Raw genomic sequence first — 13,674 nt, 5'->3', positions numbered from 1 at the left:
TACTGCCAGAGTACAGAGACTGTACAGGAACACCAATGAATTCTCATTTCCTCAGCTGTCCATCACTGCCAGTGTCGCTCCAGGGCTCCGAAGTAATCCAGTATGCTAAAACGCTAACTACAAACACTCAGAAATCTTATTACATGAGACAAATGAAAAACCGGGCCTGTAAAAGTACAGTGTGCTTCTCCGACTGAAGGGTTCAGTGTTAACGAGCTCCACTGCATAAAAGCGTTTTAGAAACATTGAGGTCTCTGTGGTTGTACTTACATGCTTTGAATTCATTTTTCTCACACCCCCTTTAGCTTTGCACTCTAACTGTCACGGAGAGGCTGACTTCCTGGCCGATTCTGACTCCGTCCTGTGCAGGGTACAGAAAGCTGCCCTCCCTGCCCCTCCCCGCTGCTGCCCCCTGCTGTCCGGGTCAGGGCTGTGCAGCAGAGACCCCACTGCTATCCTTTGTAATCATCCAGCAAAAGGGCAACTTAAAGAACAGCGTCGGGCCCGGCATGCAGTGCTCTCCTTGCGCGTCACCCTGATTCTCTGCGTTGGAATATGCTGCGGGCGTCCGGAGAACTAATCCATCCATCAGACCAGGTTATCTTGAGATGGGATCCACCATCTTTGCTGTTAATAAGGATGGATACATTAACCCATGCATGGAGCCCCCCCCCCCCACAAACCCTCTGCATTAAGGTGAGGGGGTTTGTCCGCATAAGCGTAGAGAGTGGGGAGCCTGAGCACTAAGGAAATGCTATCAAGGAATGTTATTGTTTTCGTTGTTGACACTGTGGTTCTCTGTGCCTCAGTGCGTCTGCGTGCCCTGTGACGGACTGGCATCGCATCCAGGATAACCTCTGCTCTCTGCCCGGCGCCTCCTGAGCCAGGTTCCACCACATTCCGGGGAACCTGGATTATTCCATGCTTTTCCATAACTTGCATTAGACGGGTATTCATGATAAATACGTGTTTTGAAGTTTACATTCATATCCCTGCAGTGCAAAAGGACAGTATTATCTACACTGCAAGGCTAGTGCATTTCAGGCTGAATGCAGCCTTTGTGTAAAGCAGAGACTGATCTGATCAGTTGACTTGGGAAACGTCGCCCTCACGTTTGCAGAAACCGATTGGCACAGTTGAGTTTTCCTGATTGGCAGCTGCGCGCTTCCAGCCCCTGCTGCTATTACAGCATGGCAGCCCTCAGATGCATCTGTGAACAGCTGCAATCCGCATCTGCCACCACCACACATACACACACACCTGCCCCCTCCCCACCCCTAACATAATCATTTGTGCAAATGGACCCTTCAAGGCCCTCCGGTCAAATGCATCTAACCTGATGACCTTGCAGGATGGCGTCAGAATTTCACCTCAAGGAGCAGCTCTGCTTATGCAAGTCCAGCAGCAGCCCTCTTAATCCTTGTTGGATTTAAGGTACCACAGCTTAAATGGACTTCATATTCATTCACTTACATTTTGCCCAGACTACCTTAAATCCGACAAGTTACCCCGATAAGCCAGTAACCCCGCTTCGTAGTACAGGCCCCTGGTCTTTGTTACTGTTTATTTTTCTCCTTCTATTAGCCTGTCTGCCTATCTATCACCTCGCAGCCAGGGGGCGCCTGCAGAAAATGTGTAGCCATTGTAGCAAATTGGTGTAGCCATCAGGGGTCAGCCATATTTATGCCTCTCTACTATAATTCCGCTTACAAATTACATTAATCCTTTTTTATGTGGGGTGACAACATGGGTAGCATTGGTATCTCTTCACATCCATCCCTGCTCCCAGCTCCAGTAAACCTGCCCAGCCTCCATTCAGAGGACTCCATCCAGTCTCCATTGAGTCCTCCTATCCTGACCATATTCCAAACAAATATTTTCTCTCCATAATGCTCCTACGATGCTCCATCCAATACCACAGTCCGTGCCACACGCTTGTTTTGATCCACCGCGATCAACATATTGTGATGATATGTGATTGGGAAAATGTCATCATGTGGATGTTTAGCGGTTCAGGGGATTAGCAGGGCTTGATTCTGACTGCATCCGCAGGAAGTTTTAAGAGTTTTTTCAGTGAGGGAGAGACGGCAGGGGTGCTTCGTGGGGCAGGGACGTTGCTGGATGCCCAGTTGGCAGGGAAGGATGCGTGGGGCCATGTTGGATTAACTTTCGGATGGAGTGACCGGCGAGGGACATTGTGTATTTTTTGTGGCCAATCGGTACGCCGGTGCCTACAGACTGAGCTACAGACACATGGGGGGGGGGGGGTCTTGGCGGCTGCTGGACAGAGGGAAGTTCAGTGGTTGTTTTAATCTTGTTAAATAAATTGTGTGTGCGTGTGTGTGTGAGAGGGAGAAAGAGAGAGAGAGAGAGAGTGTGTGGGGAAATTATGGAGGGTTATCTGCTATGGTTTAGCATGGAAAGTGGGTGGTTTATCGGGGAATGTTTTATATGTATTGAGCATTTAAGTCTAGTAATTACCCTTTTAGAGTGACGGTTTGCTGCGTCTGGTCTTACTGAATTTGGGGTGGTGATTATATATGCATAATAATAAAGTGTGTTAAAGTCTAACCTATCCCTTCTTTAGACCTTGTGGGGGTGTGCAATACTGCGTGATGGTGGGTGGCGTTAGTTCCTGTCTTGGTATTCCGTAGGTTAGACAGCATACCCATATTTCCGCCTGCATTCACTTAAACCTGGCATTTTTATGAACATTATATTTTGTAAAGAATAAAGGAAAGTACAGTACGTGGTACCTCGAACTTAATCCGTTCAGAACTCTGGGTCGAATCCTAACAAGTTCGAGTTCTGATCGAATTTTCCCCATTAGAAATAATGAAAAACCAATTAATTGGTTCCCGGCCCCCAAAAATTACACATAAATATGTTTTTTAGCATTTAAACACAAAATGAACCGGATAAAACAGGAAGAGCATATACTGTACTTAACACATATAAGCACATTTATCAAAACAGTAATTTAAGCAAGAAAATAAATGTATCCAAACAATGTGTAAAGTTTAAAAAAAACCAATATGTCCTGCCCCGATCGTCCGCTCCTTCCGCGTGCCACGCCCCCTCATTAACCCCATGTGGAATCCCCGTGTGATCAGTTGTTTCTGCTTGTTGTCTGCTTAGTTCTCTGTATTTAGTCCGCGTTTCAGTTTGTTTCCTCAGTCCGGTCATTGTATTGTCCGTCTGCGTTTTGCCTGCCTTACCTGTAATTAAACCCCGTATTCCCCGATACCCTGACGTCTGCGCCTTTGTCTCCATTCCGTCCCTGCTCGGCACGACAATATTATTATAATTAAATGTATTAATGGTTTATTATTAATATTAAAATAATTAATAAGAAATCTTTATTTTTAAATGTATTTTATTATATAATAATAATTACTGTTACTGTTTATCATTGTCTAAATCAGGGGTATTCAACTAAAATTTAAAGAGGTCCAGTTAGAGAAAATTTCTTGAAACAAAGGTCCTCAATATCATAATGTCTAACTATTTAGTGTGATATATATTTAAGTAGCCTATTAGTTGCATCAACATTGCATTTAATCAGTACCTGACTGTCAAATCAAATTAATTCAGTACAATTCAAAAACGTTTTGACAATATTTATTGTCACGTGACACAGAACTTCGGCTAGCTTGCTGGAGTGAGATGGTAAATTCTAGATGTCTGCACACACATGTAACAGTTCTTACCTTGTAAATAGTCTGCTTTTGTATTTAACCATGTAAATACACCTTTGACGTAGCTAATTTTAGGTTTTATAATGGAATAATATAGATTTGCCGTAAGATTTCCAGCGTGAGTCTGAAAGCGTGAGTGTCATGCCAGATGCTTGAGATTTGGCAGCCATGAAAACGTACATTTTCTGTTTCACCTGAGTTTATTTATATAAGATAACATTATTTTATACATATGTTAAAAAGCAGAAACTTCAATGAACATGAAATCAACAATAAACTACGTCTATTTATCCAACATGTTATAAAATACATACTGTATTTAAAAACTTTTCAGCTGTAGGATTTCAGGACAGACCAGTCACTCTGTTAGGAACATTACGACTTTTTGGTTGCGGGTTTTAGCTTCGCTGCTGCTATTAACACTAATGGCACATTAGCGCAGACGAAGGGCTGCATGAGCCGAACTACGTCTAGCTTGGCAGTTAGAGGTGTTTGACGTTCATTGGCGTGGGAAATGGCGGTTCTACTGCTAAACCACTACCGAAAAGACCACAAAAGCTGCGCCGGATAAAATAGAAGCGTCAGGTTTTAAATAATAACTTAATGTTTTGGCTATCGGTCCGGGCCCGTATAGGACAGCTTCTGGGTCTGGACCCGCAGCGCGGTCCGCCTGTTAGTGACCTCTGGTCTAAATGTATTTTTACTGTCTAAATATATGTATTCGGCTAGAGTAAACATGCATGATGCTATCACAGTGAATGCAAAGCTTAGACTGAAGCGTTACCTTTTGTTTCTGCTGAGAAACTCATTTCCCCGCATGTACAAGTTATCTTAGGTCGGCGGTCACGGTTTGACTTCTGAGATACGGATCGAGTTCTAGGTAATTTTTTTTCGAACTGGTTGGTTCGACTTTTAAGAAATTTGAGTTCTAATGAGTTTGAGAACTGAGGTACACTGTATATTGGTTACCGTTTCTTGTGTGTGGAATCTGGGGATGACTACCGGACTGTACCGGTTTACAAAAGTTGGTGGCAGCTTAAATAGGAAAATTGCTGTTACATTACAATTACTCCACGTCGGACTGCCGCCGATCCCCTGGAAACTAAACACCCCACTCGTAATTCACATGGCACGCAGGGCAGATAAGCACATTTTAACGGGTGGGGTGTTGGGGGCATATTGCCCATCGACACGGATGCCCAGACTGGCCCTAGCCCTTCATTCGAATCGCCGGCGGTCTGTCCCGGGAGTGTGAGCGTCAATCCGCTCCGGGGCGACTCTGCGGACTACTATAGCATATTCATCTTTCACCTTTTTTTATATTAGTAGCCTATTGTGAATTTGTGTGATTATTAAATCCTAGGTGATATTTTATTAATAACATTTATTCTTAGTTGTTTTTATATCTAAAATGACTGTAACATGTTTTTACTCTTTTACTTTGTTTCAATAAAAATCTTGCTCAGTTTAAATTTGTACAGCAGATATATTCTCCCAAGACTCAGTCTAACAGCACTGTATTGTCTTCGGCTGAAACAGATGAAAAAGAAGTACTCAGCATTTCCAGTGTTACTATTATTCACTGAAATTGCTTGGGCTGTTAAAACCAGCACAGTCATGTCTGATGACACGTTATGATGACAAACCGTTTTTAAAATCATTTCCCCTTCTCTGGGGTGTGTACGGTAATACATTTACTTGGGAAGATTTGCTGTATTGCACTCAGGATCCCTGTAAGAAATGTTAATAAAATGCTGCCACCTGCTGGACGAAGACGCGTATAGAAGCGATACCTCTGATCTCGGTGAAGTTAATGTACCTGCAAGTTTTGAAAGCATGTGGTGTAAAGCAAATGTTTTTTTTAATTAAATATGACAGGCATTGGTTAAACGTTTGCATAGTAAAACATTTTAAGTAATATAACTGTAATTTATTGCGATAAAACTATTAATACCGACAAAACATTATTCCCTTATAAAACAAAAATAAATTAAACGTGGGTATTAAGCACACTCGCATTAACCTGTTTACCTGTATGAGCAAGGCTGAAATTACATCCAATAAAATTTCATTTAATGCTAATTTCGATGCAAATTAACGTCTCCAGAAATAGTACTCTCAGAACGCGCATATATATATTAATTATGGATTTCAAAAGGAATTGATATATGGCAAGGAAAAGCCCCTTGCCTTCGGGGGTGCTTCTCCCGCCGTTTTCTTCCGCTCCGCCGAGCCAAGCGCAGACGCCGCTGTCTTTGCCGCTTCACTGCGTGCGGTGGGGGACGAAGCACCCCCGACAAGGACGGGGAGCCCGGCGGAAGCGCCTCGCTGCGCTTTATAGGGGCGAAAGGATCCCCGCGTCGGCGCAGCCGTCGCCTACGTACATTTAGGGCTGTGTGTCAAAGTCATTAATTGGCGGGTTTGATTCTGCACTAAAGTTAAACTACGGGTTATATGACCGACATGCTGCACTGCGCGGAAACGGTAACGTTACTCCTATATTTACATTATATATATAATTATCTCATACAGTTTGCTTGTCGGTATATCGGAGACACGTCAAGAAAATGTAGGAATCAAAAATGACCCAATGTTCGAACAATACTGGCAACTCCAGCATGTCATAACTGCATTATGCATAACCAGGTCATCCAGTGACCCTGACCAAGATAAGCAATTAGAAGATGGATGGGTGGATGGATGGATGGATGCAGAGCCATTTGAAGCTATGTGGAGCCCTACATTGACACTGCCTAATGGGTTTACTGGTATTGGATGGATGATAGAAGGCAGGACAGGGCACAAGGCAGTGAAAAACCCTGGAAAGGAAGCCAGTCTATTGCAGGGCACATATACAGTAACAGAGCTGGCGGGGGGAGAAGGGCACCCCCCCTTCCCCAAGCAGGCAAATTTTACTGAGTGCCCCTTTTGATAACAGACAATCATGCAAAATTCGCAATAATTTACAAAGAACACCCCCCTTCCCCAAGTTGGCAATTTTTCCCCACTCCCACACTCCCAGTCACCCCCTCCCCTACTGTAAGACTCGTCTGCCCCTGCACATATATACCTTAAGGACAATTTAGAGATTCCTATTAGCCTTACTGCATTTATTTAGTGGACATGTTTATCCAAGATGATGTAAAAGTGGGGAGAACTGGGACATGGACAGTTAGCTTTGCAGTGGGGAGAGCTGGGACACAGACAGTTAGCTTTGCAGTGGGGAGAGCTGGGACACAGACAATTAGCTTGGCAGTGGGGAGAGCTGGGACACGGACAGTTAGCTTGGCAGTGGGGAGAGCTGGGACACGGACAGTTAGCTTGGCAGTGGGGAGAGCTGGGACATGGACAGTTAGCTTTGCAGTGGGGAGAGCTGGGACACGGACAGTTAGCTTTGCAGTGAGGAGAGCTGGGACACGGACAGTTAGCTTTGCAGTGAGGAGAGCTGGGACTCGGACAGATAGCTTTTCAGTGGGGAGAACTGGGACACGGACAGATAGCCTTTCAGTGGGGAGAGCTGGGACATGGACAGTTAGCTTGGCAGTAGGGAGAGCTGGGACACGGACAGTTAGCTTGGCAGTGGGGAGAGCTGGGACAGGAATAGTTAGCTTTGCAGTGAGGAGAGCTGGGACACGGACAGTTAGCTTGGCAGTGGGGAGAGCTGGGACATGGACAGTTAATTTTGTAGTGGGGAGAGCTGGGACATGGACAGTTAGCTTTGCAGTGGGGAGAGCTGGGACATAGAGAGTTAGCTTTGCAGTGGGGAGAGCTGGGACATGCATACTTAGCTTTGCAGTGGGGAGAGCTGGGACATAGAGAGTTAATTTTGCAGTGGGGAGACCTGGGACACGGACAGTTAGCTTTGCAGTGGGGAGAGCTGGGACATGGACACTTAGCTTTGCAGTGGGGAGAGCTGGGACACGGACAGATAGCTTTTCAGTGGGGAGAGCTGGGACATGGACAGTTAATTTTGTAGTGGGGAGAGCTGGGACATAGAGAGTTAGCTTTGCAGTGGGGAGAGCTGGGACATGCATACTTAGCTTTGCAGTGGGGAGAGCTGGGACACGGACAGTTAGCTTTGCAGTGGGGAGAGCTGGGACATGAATAGTTAGCTTTGCAGTGGGGAGAGCTGGGACACGGACAGATAGCTTTTCAGTGGGGAGAGCTGGGACATAGAGAGTTAATTTTGCAGTGGGGAGACCTGGGACACGGACAGTTAGCTTTGCAGTGGGGAGAGCTGGGACACAGACAGTTAGCTTTGCAGTGGGGAGAGCTGGGACACAGACAATTAGCTTGGCAGTGGGGAGAGCTGGGACACGGACAGTTAACTTGGCAGTGGGGAGAGCTGGGACACGGACAGTTAGCTTGGCAGTGGGGAGAGCTGGGACATGGACAGTTAGCTTTGCAGTGGGGAGAGCTGGGACACGGACAGTTAGCTTTGCAGTGAGGAGAGCTGGGACACGGACAGTTAGCTTTGCAGTGAGGAGAGCTGGGACTCGGACAGATAGCTTTTCAGTGGGGAGAACTGGGACACGGACAGATAGCCTTTCAGTGGGGAGAGCTGGGACATGGACAGTTAGCTTGGCAGTAGGGAGAGCTGGGACACGGACAGTTAGCTTGGCAGTGGGGAGAGCTGGGACATGAATAGTTAGCTTTGCAGTGAGGAGAGCTGGGACACGGACAGTTAGCTTGGCAGTGGGGAGAGCTGGGACATGGACAGTTAATTTTGTAGTGGGGAGAGCTGGGACATGGACAGTTAGCTTTGCAGTGGGGAGAGCTGGGACATAGAGAGTTAGCTTTGCAGTGGGGAGAGCTGGGACATGCATACTTAGCTTTGCAGTGGGGAGAGCTGGGACATAGAGAGTTAATTTTGCAGTGGGGAGACCTGGGACACGGACAGTTAGCTTTGCAGTGGGGAGAGCTGGGACATGGACACTTAGCTTTGCAGTGGGGAGAGCTGGGACACGGACAGATAGCTTTTCAGTGGGGAGAGCTGGGACATGGACAGTTAATTTTGTAGTGGGGAGAGCTGGGACATAGAGAGTTAGCTTTGCAGTGGGGAGAGCTGGGACATGCATACTTAGCTTTGCAGTGGGGAGAGCTGGGACACGGACAGTTAGCTTTGCAGTGGGGAGAGCTGGGACATGAATAGTTAGCTTTGCAGTGGGGAGAGCTGGGACACGGACAGATAGCTTTTCAGTGGGGAGAGCTGGGACATAGAGAGTTAATTTTGCAGTGGGGAGACCTGGGACACGGACAGTTAGCTTTGCAGTGGGGAGAGCTGGGACATGGAGAGTTAGTTTTGTAGTGGGGAGAGCTGGGACATGGACAGTTAGCATGACTCAAGGGCCCAGTGGCAATATGGTCACTTTCATTGCCACAGAATAGAACCCACAACCTGTGCAGACCCAGGCACAGACACACCACCCACATGTAAACACAGAGAACAGAAGCAGGTCCCAAAACCCCAACCTTGCAGAGAGAAGCAATGGTGGATACATTTACAATTTAAACACACCACAGGATGCTCTGACTATTCTGATAGCTTTACTCAACCAAAACCGTACTTATGTTACAATACACTTATTTGAAACCATCGTTATTTAATTTGTATCCATTAAAACACATTATACGGTGCTTTATCATAGCGGATGTGGGAAGCCGCTTGCAGTTACGATCTACCACCAGAGGGTGCTAGTGCTCCATTTTCAGCCCATAGTAGAAATCTGATATTAATCTCTGTAGTAATTTTGACCTGTGTCTTGTGTAATTTTACTATACATTTATATTGGTTGAGATTATGTAAATGAAAGTAATAATTTGTCCTTCCAGGACATAAAATTTCATTAAATATACATTCCACTAGGTGGTCATTTTCAAAGTAATCATAGACAACGCAAAGATTTTGGAGTAAAGAAACGGTATTAGCCACAGCGGCCATAATGTTCCTTGGAGACATCTTGTAAAAATATTCATATTTATGATCTTATGGTCTTTCTCTTGAAGGCACCCAGCTGTGGGGACACAATTGGCAGATGGAGATTCCACATTCATCTCATTGATGTTAACAAACTTCATATTTTTGCCTCCTGTCATTTCACGTCCGCCTTTGAAGAAGTGCGAGATGCGGCTTATCACTGCCGCCAAATGCGCCGGAACCCATTCCAATGGCATGATCTGTATCGCATCCTGCTAACGCGTTCGCAGTCCATATTAAGCTGAAAGCCCAACTCTCGGATGTTCTGTGCGCCCAGATATGCCACTTCAGAGCTGTTTTTTGGGGTCAGTGTACCATCCGCTTAACGCCAAAGAGGATTAATCGCTGCTAGTCTTCAGCACATGCCTTCCGGCAGGCTCTGTGACTAGGACCCGCCCCCTGTGTGTCCCACTCACAACGGCGATTCCCGTTTTCGCAATAGCACTCAATGGGACATTGGGTGATGAAGTCGGGCCTGCCCTGAGCGGCCATGTGTAGGGATTAGGGGTGCAGAAGACATGTACGGACACAACTCTGCATTCTCTTGTCAGATTGACCAAAACTAATGAGGGGGGATGGAACCCTTTGGTATCTAAATGAAAGCACCCTGCTGGTTCTGTTCTTCACTATTTTTCTGCCACTTTGGTGGCCTAAGAATGTTACTCCTTTTGAACAGCAAGTTCTAAAGGAATTGTGCTGGATTAGACCCCGCTCCCCCCACCCCCACCACCCGGGGAGTCCGAAGCCTACACACCCATGCGCTAGTGCTTACCAATTATGCACACCAAGTACCTGTGCACCGGCGCACCGCATGGCCGGCCCTTGCACGACTGGCCCGTTGCACGACTGGCCCTCACACAGCGACCCGTGTTTATTGGGACAGATTTAAGGCCCGCTTCTGCCCGGGGGTGACCAGGAGATTTTAGGGTTTACAGTCTTTGCTAAGGGTCTGAGTAGGGTATGATGGCCCCCGTCTGCCATGTGCCACTGTGGATCTGTTCGGCTTGAGTGTGGAAACAGAAAAGGCCGCGTGCCCCCCCCCCCCCTTAGCTAAAAGCCCTTGTTCACCTAATGGGCTATTTCTCTGACTTTTCTGTTTCTCGAACCCCCGGGGACCGTGTGTCCCGACCCAACCCGGGTGGACTAAAGAAGTCAGCCTCAGCACCTCCAGCAGATGGAGGAAGTATGTGACCCATGACACACAAACCAACACACAGATTAGGTATCTATATCTTTGTAGGGACACCTCATTCATTTCTATGGGGAAAACTCAAATCCCAACAGGATGACCTTAACCCCCACCCAGCCCTAACCTTTGCCATAAGTAACCAAACAAAATACAAGACTTGGCATTTTTAGTTTTTGATTGCATTAACAGATCTTTGTGGGGACCTGAAAAATGGTCCCCACGACACCAAAACAACAAAATACACACACACACACACACACACAAAACAAGACTGACCCACAAACCAGTACGTAAATTTAGGGCTATTTAAGCCTGTTTTGCAGAGGCCATGCCAATGAAGTTGGCAAAACAGGGTCCCTCCCAATCAGGGTACGAGAGAGGAACTGCAGAGGGGAGGGTGGGAGGTGAGCTGCACCCCCATCCCCCATGTGCCTGTGGCAGACAGGCAGGAGCACCACAAAGCCCAGCTGCATCATGCAGTGTGTACTGCTGAAATAGGTCCATCCATCCATCCATCCATTTTCTGTATCCACTTGTCCTGCATAGGGTCGCAGGGGGTCCGGGGCTTATCCTGGAAGGCAGGGAACAGCCCAGGAAGGGGCGCCAACCCATCGCAGTGAAGCAGGTCACAATCCTGGTATCTTTCATTGTCCTTTGAAAATTCACATTTCTGTCTGAAAAAGGTTCATTTAGTATCAGACTAGCTTGCTGCTTTGTAACCTGAGATTTCTCAGGCTGTTTTAAGAGTCACACCTGGACAGTTACTATAAAACACAGCTACTGTAAAAACACATTTTCCATACTTTTTGCTAGAAAAAAATAGTTATACTGACATTATAGCTTTTAAGTTGACTTCATATGTATGACTGCTCTCTTTTCTGGAATTTTCTGACACTGCAGCTCTGGTCCCTGTGTTTTTGAGAGGATGATGAGTGATGATGGATTGTTCACGCTGGTTGGACCCTGTCCCTGTGGGCTGTACCTGACAAACCGCCGTATCTGGTGTCCGATGCCACACGTGAGGGATGTTACAGCGTGTGTGTGAGATCGGCGCCCGGCCTCATGTGGCAGGATCAGCCTGTTCAGGAGTCAGGTGTCTCACCGTGTCGGTTCAAACGCAAGTGTATGAGGGATAATAACAAATATTGAGATTGTGACCTGTTTCGGCAATAGGCATCACAGGATGTGACATCAAGATGGCTCCCGTGTGACACCTCCCCCAGAAAAGTGGAGCAAAACCACACCAGGGGGTTGCAATGCATCTTCGCCCTGATCTGCCTTCAGCAGGGAGCTGATTCAAACATTTTCATTCTTTCACCCATCCTGGTTAGCCTGCATCCCATCCCACAGAGTACAGGACACCCCGGATGGTCTGCCAGTCCATCGGAGGGCACACACCAGTGTGCCAAGTCACCTAACTGCATGAGAAAAACACAGACGCAGCTAGAAGATGCAAAGGCCACAGACTCAGTGCTGAGGGGTAGGGCCCTTGGAGGTGGGAGGTGACAGGGGTAGGACCTTTGGAGGTGGGAGGTGACAGTGCTACTCATTGCGTCACCGTGCCATTTCAATCCTGTCCGATTTATCTGAAATTTAAAAAAACAAAGTGAAAAAAAAAAATCAGGTGACCTATGACAGCGACACCACCGCAAGGAGACTCCAGCGTTCACTGTGGGTGGGGCCAAGCCTGTTTCAGTGTGGGTGGGGCCAAGCCAGCCTCACTGTGGGTGGGGCCAAGCCAGCCTCACTGTGGGTGGGGCCAAGTCTGTCATCAGTGCCGGGCCTCCGCCCCTTTAGTCTGACCTTTGTATTATTCAATTAAATTTATTTTTATATAACGCCTTTCACAACAGTGTCATCCCAAGGCGCTTTACATGGATGCGTTGAGGTATATTAAAACATCATTAGAGAGAGGAATACAGAACAGGAAGAAGGAAGGAAAGAAATGAAATAAAGAAACCCAGGTGACTTTGTATAAGTCAACATACGAGTTGGGCTGGCCCGGCCTCAGGGAGAGAAGGCCCAGGACCTGGTGAGATCCACCTGCTGTCCTTCCCAGAGCTCTGTGTATGTTGGGAAAGTGCACGCCCGCAGACGGAGAGTGGTGAGATGTTAGCCGAAGCTATCAGGATTAAGCACATCAAGGTGACATCAAGGGCTCTCACGGGGTCAACACACGGGGTCTTTCAGGAGGGTGGAGCTTGCGGGCTTCTGGGCATGTGACCGCTTACTAGACGGCCACAAAGCTTTGTGTCCTACAAAATCATTTCTAAGTCATCATCAGGAGGAGAAAGCCCACCCCCTCCCATCAGCGTCTGAGAGGGGGGCACGGCGAGGAGCCTTACGCTCCTGGTTAGGTCTCCATTATGTAAGCGACCGTGTTCCTGTGTCAGAGCGGCCCATTATGGTCTGCGCGAAGCCCTGACTCACCGGTGGCGTGATGTTCTCCACGATGCCGCTTCTGCTCTCCACCGAGGCGGCCCAGGCACGGCGAGAGAGCGGTACCACGGTGGACTGTGACGAGCACTCCTGCTGGCTCTCACACGCGGGCAGATGGCGGCGCCACCGACGTGGCCGATGGCTGTGAAAACGCTCGGGCGTCTGAGCATTCACGTTCCAGACTCATGCTACACGGTTCCTCGGGGTTCCACACCTGCTGCTGTAGGATGTAGAATCGAGGGAAGGGCGCTACTTAAACATGAATTGAACTCAGCCGAATTGAACTGAATTGCAAAGTACGTCTCAGCAGCTGAAAATGCTGCTCATCTGAAAGACCCAAAAGCCCCCCCAAGGCAATCCCGCTTGACCGC

At 47.4% G+C, this 13,674-nt stretch overlaps 1 protein-coding gene across 6 annotated transcripts in view; it reads right to left on the bottom strand.

Annotated features, from left to right (window-relative positions):
* Positions 1-13,674, bottom strand: part of LOC111833344 (potassium voltage-gated channel subfamily A member 1) — a 36,219-nt gene that overhangs the window by 4,406 nt on the left and 18,139 nt on the right. For 4 of the 6 annotated variants that reach the window (XM_023791533.2, XM_023791534.2, XM_023791536.2 and 1 more), the window contains one exon: positions 13,295-13,523. The exons of the other annotated variants lie outside the window; for them this stretch is intronic. The gene's annotated coding sequence lies outside the window, so the exon portion shown is untranslated. The remainder of the gene's footprint in view (positions 1-13,294; positions 13,524-13,674) is intronic. 6 annotated transcript variants of the gene reach the window in all.

This window comes from Paramormyrops kingsleyae, chromosome 1, assembly GCF_048594095.1.
Source record: "Paramormyrops kingsleyae isolate MSU_618 chromosome 1, PKINGS_0.4, whole genome shotgun sequence".
NCBI classification, from domain to species: domain Eukaryota; kingdom Metazoa; phylum Chordata; class Actinopteri; order Osteoglossiformes; family Mormyridae; genus Paramormyrops; species Paramormyrops kingsleyae.
The sequence above is the reverse complement of the archived record's forward strand: the minus strand, read 5'-3'. Positions and strand labels throughout refer to the sequence as shown.